General features: G+C 37.1%; 1 protein-coding gene across 3 annotated transcripts in view; it reads right to left on the reverse strand.

Moving 5' to 3' along the window:
- STXBP5L (syntaxin binding protein 5L) overlaps window positions 1-22,102 on the reverse strand; it is a 398,449-nt gene that overhangs the window by 320,801 nt on the left and 55,546 nt on the right. The window lies entirely within an intron of this gene.

Here is a 22,102-nt window from a genome sequence, read left to right on the forward strand (position 1 = left end):
TGACTTGAAAAAAAAAAGACTCTAACAAGAGAAAAAGAACACATATAATCATAAAGGGGACAATCCACCAAAAGGTATAACAATTGTAAATATTGTGCACTCAACATAGGAGCACCCAAATACACAAAAGAGTTGATAAGAAAAATAAAGGAACTAATCAATAGTAATACAATAATAGTAGAGGACTTTAACATCCCACCTACATCAATGGATAGACCATCCAAATAGAAAATCAATGAGGAAACAGTGGCTTTGAGTGACACATTAGACCAGATAGATTTAACATATCTATTGAGAACATTCCATTATAAAACAGCAGAAAAAAACACACTCTTTTCAAGTGCACATGGAACAGTCTCCAGAAGAGACCACACATTAGCCCACACAACAAGCCTCAACAAATTCAAGAAGATCGAAGTCATACCATGCATCTTTTCTACCAACACTATAAAACTAGAAGTCAACCACAAGAAAAAAACTAGAAAAACAAAAAATACATAGAGGTTAAATAACATGCTACTAAACAATGAATGGGGCAACCAGGAAATACGTGAAGAAATAAAAGAATACATGAAAACAAATGAAAATGAAATTACAACAACCCAAAACCTTTGGGAGGCAGAAAAAGTGGTTCTAAGATGGAAATTCATAGCAATACAGGCTACCCCAAGACAAGAAAAATGTTAAATAAACAATCTAAACTTACACACCCAAAGGAGCTAGAAAAAGAAGAAAAACCAATACCCAAAACCAGCAGAAGGAAAGATTTAATGAAAAATTAGAGCAGAAATAAATGGTATGCAAACAAAAGAAACAATAGAACAGATCAATGAAACCAAAAGCTAGTTCTTTGAAAAGATAAACAATATAAACCTGTAGGCAGACTCACAAAAGAGAGAGAGAGAGAGAGAGAGAGAGAGAGAGAGGACTCAAATGCAATCAGAAAGAGGAGTAATAAGAACCAACACCACAGAAATACAAACTATTGTAATAGACTATTGCAAAAAATTATACGTCAACAAATTCAACAACCTAGAAGAAATGTATAAATTCCTAGAAACACATAACCTCCCAAAGATGAAGCTGGAAGAAATAGAAAATTTGAACAGACCAATTATCAGCAAGGAGATGGAAATCAGTAATCAAAAACTCCCAACAAAAGTCAAGGACCAGATGGCTTCACAGGCCATTTCTATCAAATATTTAAAGAAGAGTTAATAACTGGCTCAGTCAGTTAAGCGTCCGACTTTGGCTCAGGTCATGATCTCACAGTTTGTAAGTTTGAGGCCTGCATCAAGCTCTGTGCTGACAGCTCAGAGCCTGGAGCCTGCTTCGGATTTTGTGTCTCCCTCTCTCTGTCCCTCCCCCACCCATGCTCTGTCTCTGTCTCTCAAAAATAAACAAACATTAAAAAAATTTTAAGAAGAGTTCATACCTATTCTTCTCAAACTATTCCAAAAAAATAAAAAAGGAAAAACTTCCCAATTGAGGCCAAAATTACCCTGATACCAAAGCCAGATAAAGATACCATAAAAGAGAGAGAGAGAGAGAGAGAGAACTACAGGCCAGTAATTCTGATGAACATGGATGTAAAAATTCTCAATAAAATACTAGCAAATCCAATCCAACCGTACATTAAAAGAATCATTCCCCACAACCAAATGGGATTTATTCCTGAGTTGAAGGGTGGTTCAATCACAAATCAATCTGCATAATTGGTTTAATCACAAATCAATCTGCACAAATCACACTGCATAAATAAGAGAAAGGATAAAAACCACATGATCATTTCACTAGATGGATAAAAAGCATTTGACAAACTATAACATTCATTCATGATAAAAATCCTCAACAAAGTAGGTCTAGAGGGAACATACCTCAACAAAATAAAGGCCTTATATGAAAAATGCACAGCCACTGAGAGAGAACATTCCCCTTTTGGAGTACTTTTGGAAGAGCGTTTATTGCCTCCCAAGGATAAAAGACCCTGCAGGTGCCAGCCAAAGGCTTTTCATCATCAGGAGACAGAGGTGCGCCCAGAGGGAATATTACCTTTGCTGCCTTTAGTAGTAACAACATAGATTCCACACACTGTGCAGGAGTGGGACTGTTTCTCAGGGACAGAGGAATTCACACAGCATGGAGCTCTACTCCAAAGGAGAGGAGCACATCTGTGCTGGATCCTTTCAGACTTTGGCTTTTGAATCCCAGCTGCTTGCTGGGAAAATGGAGGGGAGTTGTGGCACAGGGTGAGCTTACTGCCTTTGCTATTCTGTGAGGGCTGCCTGAACAGCAGGGGGGTATGAGATCCCTGGTTCAAGACAAGATATTAGAGTGGCACCATTTTCCCCCCAACAACAACACAGTGGCACTTCAGAGAGCAATACAGCTGCCCCAGTGGAGGTGGGACCCACTAACACCAAACCCCAACCTCCTGTGCCTGGCAAATGTTTATTTACTGGGACTCTATGCCAAAGCAGCTGACCTCTTCTCTGGAAGACCAACATAGCCAACATCCCCCATATACCAAATGCACTGAGATCCAGGGCTTCAAAACAACACCTATCTTTCTTTTTTCTTTGTTTCTTTATTCTTCAGTTTTTTCTTTTGGAATCAAAGTTTCTTGTTTGTATTTTTCATTTCCTTTTCTCCTTTTTTTTTTTTGCCAAGGCTTTTTTATTCTTTTTACTTCTTTTTCTTTCATTCTTTTTTTTCCCTTTCTTTTTCTTTATAATCAACCTTATAGTTTTTTTTAATGTTTATTTATTTTTGAGACAGAGAGAGGGACAGAGCACGATCAGGGGAGGGGCAGAGAGAGAGGGAGACACAGAATCTGAAGCAGGCTCTGAGCTGTCAGCACAGAGCCTGATGCAGGGCTTGAACTCACAAACTGTGAGATCATGACCTGAGCCAAAGTTGGATGCCTAACCGACTGAGCCACCCAGGTGCCCCATCCTTACAGTTTTTTGACTTCATCATTGCCAATTTTGATGCCTTTGATTTCCTTTTGTTGTCTAATTGCTGACGCTACCACTTCCAACACTATGTTAAACAACAGTGGTGAGGGTGGACATCCCTGTCATGTTCCTGATTTCAGGGAGAAGGCTCTCAGTTTTTCACCATTGAAGATGATATTAGCTGTGGGCTTTTCATAAATGGCTTTTATGATCTTTAAGTATGTTCCTTCTATCCCGACTTTCTTGAGGGTTTTTGTTAAGAAACGATGCTGAATTTTGTCAAATGCTTTTCTGCATCAATTGACAGGATCATATGGTTCTTATCTTTCTTTCATTAATGTGATGTATCACATTGATTAATTTGTGAATATTGAACCAGCCCTGCAGCCCAGGAATGAATCCCACTTGATCATGGTGAATAATTCTTTTTATATGCTGTTGAATTTGATTTGCTAGTATCTTATTGAGTATTTTTGCATCCATATTCATCAGGGATATTGGCCTGTAGTTCTCTTTTTTTACTGGGTATCTGTCTGGTTTAGGAATCAAAGTAATACTGGCTTCATAGAATGATTCTGGAAGTTTTCCTTCCCTTTCTATTTTTTGGAATAGCTTGAGAAGGATAGGTATTATCTCTGCTTTAAACATCTGGTAGAACTCCCCTGGGAGGTCATCTGGTCCTGGACTCTTATTTGTTGGGAGATTTTTGATAACTGATTCAATTTCCTGGCTGGTTATGGGTCTGTTCAAGCTTTCTATTTCCTCCTGATTGAGTTTTGGAAGTGTGTGGGTGTTTAGGAATTTGTCCATTTCTTCCAGGTTGTCCAGTTTGTTGGCATATAATTTTTTATAGTATTCCCTGATAATTGCTTGTATCTCTGAGGGATTGGTTGTAATAATTCCATTTTCATTCATGATTTTATCTATTTGGGTCATCTCCCTTTTCTTTTTGAGAAGCCTGGCTAGAGGTTTATCAATTTTGTTTATTTTTTCAAAAAACCAACTCTTGGTTTCATTGATCTGCTCTACAGTTTTTTTAGATTCTATATTGCTTATTTCTTCTCTGATATTTATTATTTCTCTTCTTCTGCTGGGCTTAGGCTGTCTTTCCTGTTCTGTTTCTATTTCCTTTAGGTGTGCTGTTAGATTTTGTATTTGGGATTTTTCTTGTTTCTTGAGATAGGCCTAGATTGCAATGTATTTTCCTCTCAGGACTGCCTTCACTGCATCCCAAAGCGTTAGGATTGTTGTATTTTCATTTTTGTTTGTTTCCATGTATTTTTTAATTTCTTCTCTAATTGCCTGGGTGACCCATTCATTCTTTAGTAGGGTGTTCTTTAACCTCCATGCTTTTGGAGGTTTTCCAGACTTTTTCCTGTGGTTGATTTCAAGCTTCATAGCATTGTGGTCTGAAAGTATGCATGGTATAGTCTCAATTCTTGTATACTTATGAAGGGCTGTGTTGTGACCCAGTATGTGATCTATCTTGGAGAATGTTCCATGTGCACTCGAGAAGAAAGTATATTCTGTTGCTTTGGGATGCAGAGTTCTAAATATATCTGTCAAGTCCATCTGATCCAATGTATCATTCAGGGCCCTTGTTTCTTTATTGACTGTGTGTTTAGATGATCTATCCATTTCTGTAAGTGGAGTGTTATAGTCCCCTGCAATTACCACATTCTTGTCAATAAGGTTGCTTATGTTTGTGACTAACTGTTTTATATATTTGGGGGCTCCCGTATTCGGCACATAGACATTTATAATTGTTAGCTCTTCCTGATGGATAGACCCTGTAACTATTATATAATGTCCTTCTTCATCTCTTGTTACAGCCTTTAATTTAAAGTCTAGTTTGTCTGATATAAGTATGGCTACTCCAGCTTTCTTTTGACTTCCAGTAGCATGATAAATAGTTCTCCATCCCTTCACTTTCAATCTGAAGGTGTCCTCAGGTCTAAAATGAGTCTCTTGTAGACAGCAAATAGATGGGTCTTGTTTTTTTATCCATTCTGATACCCTATGTCTTTTGGTTGGCACATTTAGCCCATTTACATTCAGTTTTATTATAGAAAGATACGGGTTTAGAGTCATTGTGATGTCTGTAGGTTTCATGCTTGTAGTGATGTCTCTGGTACTTTGTCTCACAGGATCCCCCTTAGGATCTCTTGTAGAGTTGGTTTAGTGGTTAACGAATTCCTTCAGTTTTTGTTTGTTTGGGAAGACCTTTATCTCTCCTTCTATTCTAAATGACAGACTTGCTGGATAAAGGATTCTCAGCTGCATATTTTTTCTGTTCATCACATTGAAGATTTCCTGCCATTTCTTTCTCGCCTGCCAAGTTTCAGTAGAGAGATCAGTCACAAGTCTTATCGGTCTCCCTTTATATGTTAGAGCGTGTTTATCCCTAGCTGCTTACAGAATTTTCTCTTTATCCTTGTATTTTGCCAGTTTCACTATGATATGTCATGCAGAAGATCGATTCAAGTTATGTCTGGAGGGAGTTCTCTGTGCCTCTTGGATTTCAATGCCTTTTTCCTTGCCCAGATCAGGGAAGTTCTCGGCTATTGTTTCTTCAAGTACACCTTCAGCACCTTTCCCTCTCTCTTCCTCTTCTGGAATACCAATTTTGCATAGATTATTTCTCTTTAGTGCATCACTTAGTTCTCTAATTTTCCCCTCATACTCCTGGATTTTTTTTATCTTTTTCTCAGCTTCCTCTTTTTCCATAATTTTATCTTCTAGTTCACCTATTCTCTCCTCTCCCTCCTCAATCCGAGCTGTGGTTGTCTCTATTTTATTTTGCAGTTCATTTATAGCATTTTTTAGCTCCTCCTGGCTATTCCTTAGTCCCTTGATCTCTGTAGCAATAGATTCTCTGCTCTCCTCTATACTGTTTTCAAGCCCAGCGATTAATTTTATGACTATTATTCTAAATTCACTTTCTGTTATATTGTTTAAATCCTTTTTGATCAGTTCATTAGCTGTCGTTATTTCCTGGAGATTCTTTTGAGGGGAATTCTTCCGTTTCATCATTTTGGATAGTCCCTGGAGTGGTGCAGAACTGCAGGGCTTTTCCCCTGTGCTGTCTTGAATAACTTGCGTTGGTGGGCGGGGCCGCAGTCAGACCTGATGTCTGCCCCCAGCCCACCGCTGGGGCCACAGTCAGACTGGTGTGTACCTTCTCATCCCCTCTCCTAGTGGCGGGATTCGCTGTTGTGTGGCGTGGCCCATCTGGGCTACTTGCACACTGCCAGGCTTGTGGTATTCGGGATCTGGCGTATTAGCTGTGGTGGATCAGCAAGGTGCATGGGGGCAGGAGGGGCAGGCTCAGCTTGCTTATCCTTTGGTGATCCACTTTGGGAGGGGCCCTGTGGCACCAGGAGGGGGTCAGACCCAACGCTGGAGGGATGGATCCGCAGAAGCACAGCATTGGGTGTTTGCTCGGTGCAAGCAATTTCCCTGACAGGAACTGGTTCCCTTTGGGATTTGGACTGGGGGATGGGCGAGGGAGATGGCGCTGGCAAGTGCCTTTGTTCCCCGCCAGGCTGAGCTCTGTCATCTGGGGCTCAGCAACTCTCCCTCTCGTTGTCCTCCAGCCTTCCTACTCTCCAAGCAGAGCTGTTAACTTATAACCTTCCAGATGTTAAGTCCCGCTTGCTGTCAGAACACACTCCGTCTGGTCCCTCTGCTTTTGCAAGCCAGACTTGGGGCCTCTGCTTGGCGGAGGGGCTGCCCCCCCCTCCTGCCCCAGCTCCCTCCCGCCAGTCCGTGTAGCGGGCACCACCTCTCCGCCCTTCCTACCCTCTTCCGTGGGCCTCTTGTCTACCCTTGGCTCCAGAGAATCCGTTCTGCTACTCTTCTGGCAGTTTTCTGGGTTATTTAGGCAGGTGTAGGTGGAATCGAAGTGATCAGCAGGACACGGTGAGCCCAGTGTCCTCCTATGCCGCCATCTTCCCACTTCTCAAAAAATGTGATTTCTTTAGCATTGTACAAAAATGGAATATTCACAGGAAGGCAGAGAGTGACATTATAAGTGCCAGGCTGTGTCAAAATGGTCTTCCTCATTGCCACTTTATTCTGAATGTAAGGCAAATAGTGTATATTTACTGGGGCAAAAATTGCAATGATGGGCCATCATTTCTGTGCCATTGGTCGGGGGTTGTGCTTTGTAATTCCAAAGGAATTTTGAAACATTCATTTTCCATGACTTACTTTTAGCCACACTGTCTCTGCCTTTGTTTGCAGTAGAGGCTTTCCTTTAGCTTAAAAAAAAAAAAAAAAAAAAGAACATCCTACTAAATAATGAATTGAATGTGTTAGGGCATTCGGGTGGCTCGGTCCAATTCTTAGTTTCAGCTCCGGTCATGATCTCATGGTTCGTGAGTTTGAGCTCCGAATTGGGCTCCACCTTAACAGTACAGAACTTGTTTAGGATTCTCTCTCTCTCTCTCCTTCTCTCTCTGCCCCACCCTGCTCATGCTTTCTCTCTCTCTCTCTCTCTCTCTCTCTCTCTCTCTGTCTCAAAATAAATAAACTTAAAAAGAAATAATGGGTGTGTTAACCTGGAAATTAAAGAAGAAATTGAAAAATACATGGAAGCAAATGAAAATGAAAACACAACAGTCCAAACCCTTTGGGATCCAACAGAGGCAGTCGTAAGAGGGAAGTACATTGCAATTCAGGCCTATCTCCAGAAACAAGAAAGGTCCCAACTACACAACCTAACTTGATACCTAAAGGTGGAGAAGCAAATAAAGCCTAAAGCTAGCAGAAGGGAAATGATAAAAACTAGAGCAGAAATACACAATATAGAAACAACAACAACAACAAACACAGAACAGATCAATAAAACTAAAAGCTGATTCATTGAAAGAATAAATCAATTGCTAAACCCATAGCCAGACTTGTCAAAAATAAAAGAGAAAGGACCCAAATAGATAAAATCACAAATGAAAGAAGACAGATCACAACCAACACCAATACAACTATATATTATAAATTGTTTGTACAATAAATACAAACACTCTAAGAGAATACTATGAAAAATTATATGCCAACAAACTGGACAATCTGGAAGAAATGGACAAATGCTAAACTACTAAAACTAAAACTGAAAACAGGAAGAATTGGAAAATTTGAACAGGCCCATAACCAACAAAGAAATTGAATCAGTTATCACCAATCTCCCAAAAAACAAGAGTCCTAGGCCAGATGCCTTCTCACAGGAATTCTATCAGACATTCAAAGAAGAGTTAATACCTATTCTTCTCAAACTGTTCAAAAAAATAAAAAATGGTAGGAAAGCTTCCAAATTCATTCTACGAAGTCAGCTTACCTTGATTCCAAAACTAGACAAAGACCCCACTCAAAAGGGGAATTACAGGCCAATATCCCTGATGAACGTGGATGCAAAAATTCTCAACAAGATACTAGCAAATCAAATTCAGCAGTACATTAAAAGAATTATTCACCATAATCAAGTAGGATTTATTCCTGGGCTGCAGGGCTGGTTCACTATTGCAAATCAAAGAATTTGCAAATTTAATATACCACATTAATAAAAGAAAGGAGAAGAACCATATGATCCTGTCAATAGATACAGAAAAAGCATGTGACAAAATACAGCATTCTTTCTTGATAAAAACCCTCAAGAAAGTCAGGATAGAAGAAACATTCCTCAACATCATAAAGGACATATATGAAAGGCCTACAGCTAATATCGTCAATGGGGAAAAAGTGACAGTGTTTTCCTCCTATGGTCAGGAATATGACAGAATCTCCACACTCACCACTGTTGTTCAACTGTGTACTGGAAGTCCTAGCTTCAGCAATCAGACAACAAATAGAAATAAAAGGCATACAAATTGGCAAAGAATTCAAAATTTCACTCTTCTCAATACTCTACATGGAAAACTCAAAAGACTCCACCAAAAGACTGCTAGAATCGATACATGAATTCAGCAAAGTTGCAGGATATAAAATCAGTGTACAGATACCAGTTGCATTTCTATACACCAATAATGAAGCAACAGAAAGAGAAACCAAGGAATTGATCCCATGTACAATTGCTTCGAAAACCATAAGATACCTAGGAATAAACCTAACCAAAGAGGTTAAATATCTGTATGCTGAAAACTGTAGAAAGCTTATGAAAGAAACTGAGGAAGACACAAAGAAATGGAAAAACATTCCATGTTGATAGATTAGAAGAATATTGGTAAAATGTTGAAACTACCAAAAACAATCTACACATTCAATGCAATCCCTATCAAAATGACACTAGCATTCTTCACACAACTAGAACAAATGATCCTAAAATTTGTATGGAACCAGAAAAGACCCTGAATAGTCAAAGTAATGGGGTTTTTAAAATAATTTTTTATGTTTATTTATTTTTGAGAGAGAGAGAGGGGGTGATGGAGGGGAACAGAGAGAAGGAGACAGAGGATCTGAAGCAGGCTCTCTGACAGCAGAAAGCCCAATGCGGGGCTCAAACTCACAAACTGTGAGATCATGACCTGAGCTGAAGTCAGATGCTTAACCAACTAAACCACCCAGGTGCCCCTCAAAGTAATGTCTGAAGAAGAAAACCAAAGCTGGACATATCATAATTCCAGACTTCAAGTTGTATTACAAAGCTATAACTATCAAGACTGTGTAGTACTGGCACAGAAACAGATACATAGATCAAGGGAAAAGAATCGAGTACCCAGAGATAGACCCACAAATGTATGACCAGTTAATCTTCAACAAAACAGGAAAGAGTATCCAATGAAAAAAAGACAGCCTCTTCATCAAATGGTGCTGGGAAAACTAGACAGCAACATGCAAAAGAATGAAACTGGACCACTTTCTTACACCATACATAAAAATAAATTCCAAATGGATGAAACACCTAAATGTGAAACAGGAAACCATCAAAATCCTAGAAGAAAACACAAGCAGCAACTTCTTTGACCTTTTCTTACTTAGAAACATTGCCGGAGGCAAGGGAAACAAAAGCAAAAATGAACTCTTGGGACTTCATCAAGATAAAAATCTGCACAGCAGGAGCGCCTAGGTGGCACAATCAGTTAAGCATCTGACTTCGGCTCAGGTCATGATCTCACAGCTTGTGAGTTCCAGCCCCACAGCAGGCTCTGTGCTGACAGCTCGGAGCCTGGAGTCTGCTTCAGATTCTGTGTCTCTCTCTCTCTGCCCCTCCCCTGCTCACACTCTGTCTCTCTCAAAAAATAAACATTAAAAAAAATTTTAAAAACATCTGCACAGCAAAGGAAACAATCAATAAGACTAAAAGGCAGCCTACAGAATAGGAGAAGATATTTGCAAATGACATATCAGATAAAGGGTTAGTATCCAAAATCTTTAAAGAACTTATCAAACTCAGTACTCAGAACACAAATAATCCATTGAAGAAATGGGCAGAAGATATGAATAGACACATTGAAAGACACATGAAAAGATGCTCAATATCACTCATCATCAGAGAAATACAAATCAAAACCATAATGAGATACCATCTCACACCTGTCAGAATGGCTAAAATTAACAACTCAAGAAACAACAGATGTTGACAAGGATGAGGAGAAAGGTGAACACTTTTGCATTGTTGCTGGGAATATAAACAGATACAGCCATTCTGGCAAACAGTACGAAAGTTCCTGAAAAAATTTAAAATGAATTACCTTATGACCCAGCAATTGCACTACTAGGTTTTTATCCAATAGATACAAAAATGCTAATTCAAAGGGGCACACACATCCCAATGTTTATAGCAGCACTACTGACACTAGCCAAATTGTGGAACAAGCCCAAAAGTCCATCGACTGATGAATGCATAAAGAAGAGGTGGTATATACATACATACATATATATATATATATATACACATATATATATTTATATACACACACACATATATATACATACATACATGTATGTATATACATACATAAATGTGTATATATATATATATATATACATACATACATACATACAATAGAATACTACTTGGCAATCAAAATGAATGAAATCTTGCCACTTGCAACAACGTGGATGGAACTAGAGTATATTATGCTAAGCAAAATAAGTCAGAGAAAGACAAATATATGACTACACTCATATGTGGAATTTAAGAAACACAAAAGATGAACAAAGGGAAGTGAAGGAAAAATAAGATAAAAACAGAGGGGAAGGCAAGCCGTAAGAGACTTAAATATAGAAAACAAACTGAGGGTTGCTGGAGGGAGGTGGGCAGGAGGATGGACTAAGTGGGTGATGGGCATTAAGGAGGACACTTGTAGGGATGAGCACTGGGTGTTATATGTAAATAATGTATCACTGGGCTCTACTCCTGAAACCAGTACTAAACTGTACCTTAACTAACTTGAATTTAAATAAAGTTTTATTTTTTTTAAAGAATGATTTAAAAAAGTTAAAAAAAATACTACACTAAGATCCAGTAATAGTGTGGATATTTATCCCCCCCCAAATAGTGGATATTTATCCCTCTCCCCAAAAATACTAAAACACTAATTCAGTGATACATGCACCCCTATGTTTATAACAGCATTATTTACAATAGCCAAATTATGAAAGCAGCCAAAGTGTGCATCAATGGATGAAGGGATAAGAAGATGTGGTATATATATGCAATGGAATGTTATTCAGCCATAAAAAGCAATGAAATCTCACCATTTGCAACAACATGGATGGAGGTAAATAGCATAATGTTAAGTGAAATAAGTCAGAGGAAAGACAAATATCATATGATTTCACTCAGATGTGGAATTTAAGAAACAATAAAAAAAGCAAAGAAAAAGAGAGAAGCCAATAAACAGACTCTTAACTATAGACAACAAACTGATAAACTGATAGTTACCAGAGGGAAATTGAGTAGAGGGATGGCTGAAATAGGTGATAAAGAGTACCCTTATCATGATGAGCCCTGAGAACTGTTGAATCACTATACTGTACATGTGAAACTAATATAACACCATATGTTAACTATATTAGAATGAACATTGAAAGATAAAAAAAAAAGAAAACATACAGATGACTAACAGGCAAATGAAAAAATGCTCAGTATCATTCACCATCAGGGAAATGCAAATCAAAACTACAATGAGATATCATCTCATACCTGTCAGAATGGCTAAAATCAAAAACTCAAGAAACAAGTGTTGGTGAGTATGTGGAGAAAAAGGAACTCTTTTTTACTTTTGGTGGGAATGCAAACTGGTGCAGCCACTGTGGAAGACAGTATGGAATTCCTCAAAAAATTAAAAACAGAATTACCTTATGAACCAGTTTTCACACAACTGGTTATTTACCCAAAGAACAGGAAAACATTAATTTGAAAGGATATGTGCATCCCTATGTTTTGCAGCATCATTTGTATATCTGTGGTGTTGGTTGTGATATGTCCTCTTTCATTCATGATTTTATTTATTGAGGTCCTTCCTCTTTTGTTTTCACAGAGCTAGAAAAAACAATCCTAAAATGTGAATGGAACCACAAAAAGATCCTAAAAGCCAAAGCAATCCTGAAAATGCAAAATAAAACTGGAGGAATCATGATTCTGGATTTCAAGTTATAAATCTGTCAACCTCAAGACAGTATGGTACTGGCACAAAAACAGACACATAGATCAATGGAGCAGAATGGAAAACCCAGAAATGGACTGACAACAATATGGTCAACTAATCTTTGACAAAGGGACTTCATCAAGATAAAAAGCTTCTGCACAGCGAAGGAAAACAATCAATAAAACTAAAAGGCAGCCTACAGAATGGGGAAAGGTATTTGCAAATGACATATGTGATAAAGCATTAATATCCAAAATCTATAAAGAACTTAGCAAACTCAACACCCAAAAAACAAATAACCCAGTTAAGAAATGGGCAGAAGACATGAATAGACACTTTTTCAAAGAAAACATCCAGATGGCTAACAGACACATGAAAAGATGTTCATCACTCATCATCAGGGATACACAAATCAAAACCACAGTGAGATACCACCTCACACCTATCAGAATGGCTATAATGAACAACATAAGAAACAGCAGGTATTGGTGAGGATGTGGAGAAAAAGTAACCCTCTTGCACTGTTGGTGGGAATATAAACTGAAGCAGCCACTCTGGAGAGCATATGGAGTTCCCTCAAAAAAAAAACAAAAACAAAAACAAAATAGAACTACCCTCTAATCCAGCAACTGCAATACTAGGTATTCACCCAAAGGATACAAAAATACTGATTCAAAGGGGTACATGCACCCCGATGTTTATAGCAGCCTTATCAACAATAGTCAAACTACGAAGAGAGCCCAAATGTCCATCGACTGATGAATGGCTAAAAAATATATGGTAAAGAGGCACCTGCATGGCTCAGTCAGTTAAGTATCTGACTCGGCTCAGGTGATGATCTCACACTTCATGAGTTCGAGCCCCACACCAGGTTCTCTGCTATCAGCACAGAGCTCACTTCAGACGCTCTGTTCCCCTCTTTCTCTCTCCACTTTTCCCCTTCTTGTTCTCTAAACAAAGTATTAAAAGAAACAAAGTATTTTTTAAAAAAAGATGTACTATAAATGTACAATGGAATATTACTCAGCCATCAAAAGAATGAAACCTTGCCATTTGCAACCACATGGATGGAGCTAGACTGTATTATGCTAAATGAAATAAGTCAATCAGAGAAAGACAAATACCATAAGATTTCACTCATGTGTGGAATTTAAGAAACAAAATAAACATATGGGAAGAGGGAAAATAAAAGAGGAGGGAGGGAAACAAACACAAGAGACTCTTAATGATAGAGAACAAACTGGGGGTTGAAGGAGCTAGATGGGTAATGGGTATTAAAAATGCACTTTTTGGCAACCAAGGGAATGGGAAAAGATATTCGCAAATGACATATCGGACAAAGGGCTAGTATCCAAAATCTATAAAGAGCTCACCAAACTCCACACCCGAAAAACAAATAACCCAGTGAAGAAATGGGCAGAAAACATGAATAGACACTTCTCTAAAGAAGACATCCAGATGGCCAACAGGCACATGAAAAGATGTTCAGCGTCGCTCCTTATCAGGGAAATACAAATCAAAACCACACTCAGGTATCACCTCACGCCAGTCAGAGTGGCCAAAATGAACAAATCAGGAGACTATAGATGCTGGAGAGGATGTGGAGAAACGGGAACACTCTTGCACTGTTGGTGGGAATGCAAATTGGTGCAGCCGCTCTGGAAAGCAGTGTGGAGGTTCCTCAGAAAATTAAAAATAGACCTACCCTATGACCCAGCAATAGCACTGCTAGGAATTTATCCAAGGGATACAGGAGTACTGATGCATAGGGCCACTTGTACCCCAATATTCATAGCAGCACTCTCAACAATAGCCAAATTATGGAAAGAGCCTAAATGTCCATCAACTGATGAATGGATAGAGAAATTGTGGTTTATATACACAATGGAATATTACGTGGCAATGAGAAAAAATGAAATAGGGCCTTTTGTAGCAACGTGGATGGAACTGGAGAGTGTGATGCTAAGTGAAATAAGCCATACAGAGAAAGACAGGTACCATATGGTCTCACTCTTATGTGGATCCTGAGAAACTTAACAGGAACCCATGGGGGAGGGGAAGGAAAAAAAAAAAAGAGGTTAGAATAGGAGAGAGCCAAAGCATAAGAGACTGTTAAAAACTGAGAACAAACTGAGGGTTGATGGGGGGTGGGAGGGAGGAGAGGGTGGGTGATGGGTATTGAGTAGGGCACCTTTTGGGATGAGCACTGGGTGTTGTATGGAAACCAATTTGTCAATAAATTTCATAAAAAAAAAATGCACTTTTTATGATGAGCACTGGGTGTTGTATGTAAGTGATGAATCACTGAATTCTACTCCTGAAACCAATATTTCACTGTATGTGAACTAAAACTTAAATAAAATTACTTTCATAAAAAATAAATAAAAATAAAAGTTTAGTAGAATTGTTTTAAAAATAAAGAAACAGAATGAAATGAAAACACAACATATTAAAATTTGAGAGTGAAGAATTCCAAATCTCCCATATGAAGTAGCTCCATTCCTCCCAGTTTCTGCCTCTTACAACCTAAAAAAAAAAAAAAAAAAACAAAAACAAAAAAAACAAACAAAAAAAAACCCTGAATATAACATTCCAAACAAGCAGAGGAAAATTCTAAAAGATAGAAAGGAGGAGGAATGGCAAAGCAACTCAGGAGAGTGACACAGCAGTGATTTCCTTGGGTTTCCTTATTGTGTCTCATATATCCTGGACAATGCACCACAGAAGTCTCCAACCCAGAACCATCAACTGGTAGAAAAAGGAAAACAGAAACAAAACCAAAAACTCCATGAAAAGGCAATTTTCCCAGCCAAAGGACTGAGAAGACAGGATATCCTAAAAACAAATTTTGGCATCACCCACCTTACAGTAGCAAACAACAAGGAAAAACTCTCCTCTCCCGGACTCCACATAGTTCAAAAGGGTTGACTAGGGAACTGATCTTCCACTTATCCTAACCCCACCCTTCAGAGAGCACACTCCAATTTGTTCAGCAGAGAGTGGTTAGGGACACAAGCAGGGAGTTAATCATCTATCCCCTGCCTGGCAGGAGCAGGTAGCACTCTGTTTCATTGTCAGGTGGTATTAGTGCATTAAGCAGGATGCTGACCTGCCATCTCCAGACTAACGGAGGCAAGTGGGAACACTCCAACCTGATGGGATGGTATTAGTGAGTTTGAATGAGCACTTGGTCCTACATCCCCTTCCTAGCATAAAAGAGGCGTTCTAATTCTACTACCAAGGTAGCATCAATGAAGTCCAGAGACAACAAGATTGAATGAGATGGAACTCATTGGTGGTGGGACTTCAAGGTGGAACTTCACACACTCGTAAGGCTTCACACATACACTACTAGTTTTCCACGTCAGCAGGGAAATCATTAGGAAGTTGAATATCCACATCCACCTGACAATAAGCAATAGGCCATAACACTGAACAAGGTGGGCAAATCAGGTCTAGTCAGCACACATACTGTGTCAAAGGATCCTACTAGGAGCTGAACCTCTACTCACGTTAGTGAGTTAGAACAAGGCAGTTCAAGGAGTGATTGATACCATGCTTCCTATCTCTCCTGATGTCACTGGGCCCCCACAGGGAGATGAACTTCCAACCCCACACATCAGAAAATGAGGTGGTATGAGTCAGTACCCACTTTTGCTGGCGGGGAGGAGGTGTTGACATGGCTCACCACAAAATTTGAATATACACACCCACCTGGCCCTCAAGCTACACTTCAATGGGAGGACTTAGTGGTTTAAAAAAAGTTATTAGTAGCATCCAGATTTCCTAATATAATACCCAAAATATTCAGGAAACAATTGAAAATCACCCATCATACTAAGAACCAAGATAATGACATTTGAATGAGAAACAATAATCAATACATGCCAAAATCAAAATGAATCAGATGCCATAATTATCTGAAAATGATTTTCAATAGCCATCACAGAAATACTTCAATAAGGAATTATGAATCTTCTTGAAACAAATGAAAATAAAGATCAGCAAATAGAAATTCCTAAAAGGAAATAAAATCATAGAACTGAAGAATATAATAACCAAGATAAAATTGGATAGGTTCAATAGTAGAGTGGAGATGACAGAGTATAAAAATCAGTGTACTTGGGGAGAGATCAATAAAATTTACCCAATCTGAACAAAAGAAGGAAGAGACTAGATTAGGGGAGCACAATAAACAGTCTTAGGGGACAAGAACAAAGATCTACCATTCATATAACTGGAGTCCCAGAAAGAGAGAAGAAAGACAGTGGGATTGAAAAACTTTTATAAGAAATAATGGCTGGAAACTTCCCAAATTTAGTGAAATACTTAAACCTACATATTTGGAAAGTGGAGCAAACACCAAATAAGATAAGCCCAGAAATATCCATGTCAAGAAACATCATAATTAAACTTCTGAAAACTAAGGGGAAAAGCTCTGGAAAGCAGCCAGACACAAAGCATTATGAATGAACATGAATTTGAATGACAGATTTCTCATCTGAAACTACAGAGGCCAGAAGAAAGTGGTACAACATTTTTCAAGTAATAAAATAACTATCAACTGTGTATATACAGCAAAAGTATCCTTGAGGAATGAAAAATAAATATATTCTCAGATGAAGAAAAACTAAGACAATTTGTTTCCAAATCTACCCTTTAAAAAAGTCTAAAGAAAGTCCTCTAACCAGAAGGAAATGAAAGTTCTCAAATCAAAATCCCCTATTTTCACCTTTAAAACCCTGGTAAAAGAAGTCTTGGAACTTCAGAAAGGACATAAGAATGGGTAAAATTTTGGGTAAATATAGTATATTATTTGACTTCTTATGAGTTTCTTTTTTTTAATTTTTAATGTTTATTTATTTTTGAGACAGATGGAGACGGAGCATGAGCAGGGGAGGGGCAGAGAGAGAGAAGATGACACAGAATCCAAAGCAGGCTGAGCTGTCAGCACAGAGCCTGAGGCAGGGCCTGAACTCATGAGATCATGACCTGTGCTGAAGTTGGACACTTAACTGACTGAGCCACCCAGGCGCCCCTACTTCTTATGAGTTTCTTAAGTCACATTTGATGGTTGAAGCAAAAATTATAGCACCATCTGATATGATTCTGCTCAAGACATTTACAGAAAATATATAAAATAACTATACTATAAAAGTAGAGAGGGCATAGGGGCCTAAATGAAAGTAAGGCTGCAGTTTCCCTCGAAGTGAAAAAATGTTGATACCAGTAGACCGTGATAATTTATGTATGTTTGTTGTAATACCAAGAGCAACTACTAAGAAAATTCTACAAAGCAATATACTCAAAACAATATAAATAATTCAAGATTGAGTTATTTGAAAAGTTCAAAATAACTCCCAGGAAAATAAGAAAAGACAAAAAGGAACAAAAAAGAGAGGAAACAAGCAGAAAACAAGTAAATAAATTGGCAGAATTAAGCCCCTACATATAATTACCTGATAGTATATTACCTTAACATATCAATTAAGTGAAGCAGACTGACATGGTAGATTAAAAACAAAATGATCCTACAAAATCAGTATATGAAAATCAGTTGCATTTCTATATACAAATAATGAATTATCAGAAAGAGAAATTAAGAAAACAATCCATTTACAATTCCATCAAAAAGAATAAAATACCTAGGAATAAATTTAACCAACGACGTGAAAGACCTGGACACTGAAAACTGTAAGATATTGATAAAGAAACTGAAGAAGGCACAAATTAATGTAAAGATATTCCATGCTCATGGATTAGAAGAATTAACATTTTTTAAAAAAAAATCCATACTACCCAAAGCAATATACAGATTCAATGTAATCTCTATAAAAATTCCAATGGCATCTTTCACAGAAATAGAACAAACAATCCTAAAATTTGTATGAAACCACGAAATATGTGAAATAGCCAAAGTAATCTTGGTTAAAAAAAAAAAAAAGCTAGAGGCATCTCACTTCCTGATTTCAAACTTATTATGAAGCTACAATAATCAAAACATTATGGTATTAGCATAAAAACAGACATACAGACCAGTGAAACAGAACCAGGAGTGCATAAATAAACCCATGCATACATGGTCAACTAATATTTGATAAGAGAACCAAGACTACTCAATGGGGGAAAATACAGTCTCTTCAATAAATGGTGCTGGGAAAACTGGATAGCCATAGGCAAAAGAATAAAACTGGACCACTATCTTAGAGTATACACAAAAATTAACTCAAAATGGTTAGAGTTGAATATAAGACCTGAAACTATAAAAGTCTTAGAAGAAATCAAAGGCAGTAAGCTCCTGGACATCATTCTTGGCAATGATTTTTTGGATATGATACCAAAGCAAAACTAAGCAAGTAGGACTACATCAAACTAAAAAGCTTCTGTTCAACAAAGGAAACCATCAACAAAATAAAAAGCTATCTACCAAATGGGAGTAAATATCTACAAATCACATATCAATATCCAAAATATATAAAGAACTCATACAACTCAATAGTAAAATAAACAAACAAAAACACATTAGATTAAAAAATGGAATCAGGGGATCTGAATAGATATTTTCAAAAGAAGATCTATAGATGGCTAACTGGTACATCACTAATTATCAAATAAATGTAAATCAGAACCACAATGAGATATCATCTTACACCTATCAGAATAGCTATTACCAAAAAGACAAGAAATAACAAGTGTTAGTGAGGATGTGGAGAAAAGGGGGCCCTTGTACACTGTTGGTGGGCCTGTATATTAGCACAGCCACTATGGAAAACAGTATGGAGTTCTTCCAAGAATTAAAAATAGAATTTCCATATGGTCCAGAAATTCCACTCCTGGGTATTTATCCAAAGGAAACAAAACACTAACTTGAAAGATGTATGCACTCCATGTTCATTGCAGGAATATTTATAATAAAGAAGATGTGGAAGCAACCTAAGTGTCTGCTATGGATGAATAGATTAAAAGAAAATACATACACAAACATACACACTCTGGAATATCATTCAGCCATAAAAAAGAAAGAAATCTTGCCGTTTGCAGTAACATGAATTGACATGAAAGGCAGTACACTGAGTAATATTTCAGACAAGTACTGTATGATATCCCTTAAATACAAACAAAACAAAAGAAAACAACAACAAAAAAAAAAACACCAAACTCTCAGATACGGAGAAAAGACTGGCAGTTATTGGAGGTAGGGGTTGGGTTGTAGGAGTTGGGTGGAATCAGTGAAGGTTGTCAAAGGTCAAATTTCCACTTATAAAATAAGTAAGACCTAGGGAATATAGTGTACATCATTGTGACTATAGTTAATAAATTGTGTATTTGAAAGTTACTAAGAGAAATTTTTAAAGTTATCACAAGAAAAACATTTTTGCAACTGTGTGTGGTGATTCATATCAACTAGACTTATTGTAGAGATCATTTGACAAGATATATAAATATTGAATCAATATTTTGCACACCTAAAACTAATGTCAATTATAGCTCAATTAAAGGAAAAAAGAAAATGACCTAACAATATGCTATCTACAAATAAACTACTTCAAGTACAATGACATATTTAAGTTCAAAACAAAAGGATGGAAATAGAATATGCAAATATTAGATTTTTTTAAAAAGCAGGAGTGACCATATTAATATGAGACAAAGTAAATTTCAGAGCAAAGAAAATTATTGGAGACCAATAAAGACATTACATAATGATAAAAGAATCAATCCAGGTAGAAGACCAGAATTCTAAATGTGTGCATACCAAACCAAAGAGCCTCAAAAATACAGAAAGCAAAACCTAATAGAACTGGAAAAGGAGATAAATTTATCCAAAATTATAGTTGGAGATCTTAATACACTCTTCTCTTGGGATTTGATAGAATCATCAAACAGAAAATAAGCAAGGATATAGAACTCAACAACACAATCAACCAACAATATCTTTTTTTTTCAACCAACAATATCTAGTTGACAAATATAGAACATTTCACTCAACAAGAATGCACATGTTTTTCCAGAGTCCATAGAGCATGCCCCAAGAAAGACCATATCCAAGACCATAAAACAAACCTTAGCAAACTTAAAAGAACTGAAATTATACTATATGTGTATGTGTGTGTGTGTGTGTGTGTGTGTGTGTGTGTGTGTGTGTGTGTGTGTGTTTACCACAGTGGAATCAAATCAATAACAGAAAGACAAAATTTCCAAACACTTCCCAATTAATTAAAACACTTCTAAGTAATTCATGGTCTCAAGATATGTCAAAGGCAATTTTTTTTAAGTTTATTTATTTTAAGAGAGACAAAGAAAGCACAAGCTAGGGAAGGTTGGAGAGAGAGGTAGAATCCCAAGGAGGCTCCACATGGTCAGTGCACAGAGCCCAAAGCAGGGCTCAAATCCACAAAACCATGAGATCATGACCTGAGCTGAAATCAAGAGTTGGACACTTTAACCGACTGAGCCACCCAGGCACCCCTCAGAGACAATTTTTAAAACTACATATAATTCAATTAAAATGAAAACACACATATCAAAATTTGCAAGATTCAGTTAAAGCAGTGCTGAGAATTACACTAAATGCATACCTTAGAAAAGAGGAAGAATATCAAATCAATAATCTAAGTTCTGACTTCAAGAAACTAGAAAAAAGGAGCAAAGTAAGCTCAAAGAAAAGTGAAGGAAGAAATAATAATGATGATTTATTAAATAATAAAAATAATAAGCCAGAAAAAATTGAAAACAAAGAAAATGGAGGAAATCAAACAGCTAGTTCCTCAAAAAAGAAATCAATACAATTTAAAAACTACTAGTAAGACTGACTACACATAACCAACATTCAACTAAGATAAATAGAAAACCAAAAGAGTCCTATAACTACTAAATACATTGAATTTGTAATACAAAATCTCTCAAAATAATCTCCAAGCCTAGGTATTTTCACTAGAGAATAATACCAAACATTTAAAGAATTAACCCCAATTTTACTCAATCTCTCCCAGAAAACAGAAGAAGAAACACTTCTCAGTTCACTTTATGAAGCTAATAATACCCCAATATCAGAACCAAAGACAATACAAATAAAAATTTAACTCAAAATAGAACTGTACTTAAATACAAAATGTATAACTATATAATTTTTAGAAAAAAAAATTTAAAAATTAAGATCCAGGGTTAGGCAAAGAGTTCTAAGGAGTGATACCAAAAGCACAATCAATAAAGAAAAAATGATAAACTGGACTCTGAAAAATCCTGTAAAGAGGGTCAAATGTCAAGCTATAGACTAGAAGAAATAATTTGACAAAAGAGTAGTATCTAGAATACATAAGAATACCACAATGAGATATCACTACAAAATTATCAGAATGGCTTAAAAAAAAAGAATGTGAAGATACAGAATGTAAAATGTTACAACCCCTCTGGGAAACAGTTTGGGATATTCCTAAAAAACTAAATTTTGAACTACCATAGAGTCCCTCTAACTGCACTTTTGGGCAGAGAAATGAAAACATGTTCACAGAAAAACACGTATATAAATGTTTATAACTGCTTTAATCATAATAGCCA

This window comes from Prionailurus viverrinus, chromosome C2 (genome assembly GCF_022837055.1).
Source record: "Prionailurus viverrinus isolate Anna chromosome C2, UM_Priviv_1.0, whole genome shotgun sequence".
NCBI lineage: Eukaryota > Metazoa > Chordata > Mammalia > Carnivora > Felidae > Prionailurus > Prionailurus viverrinus.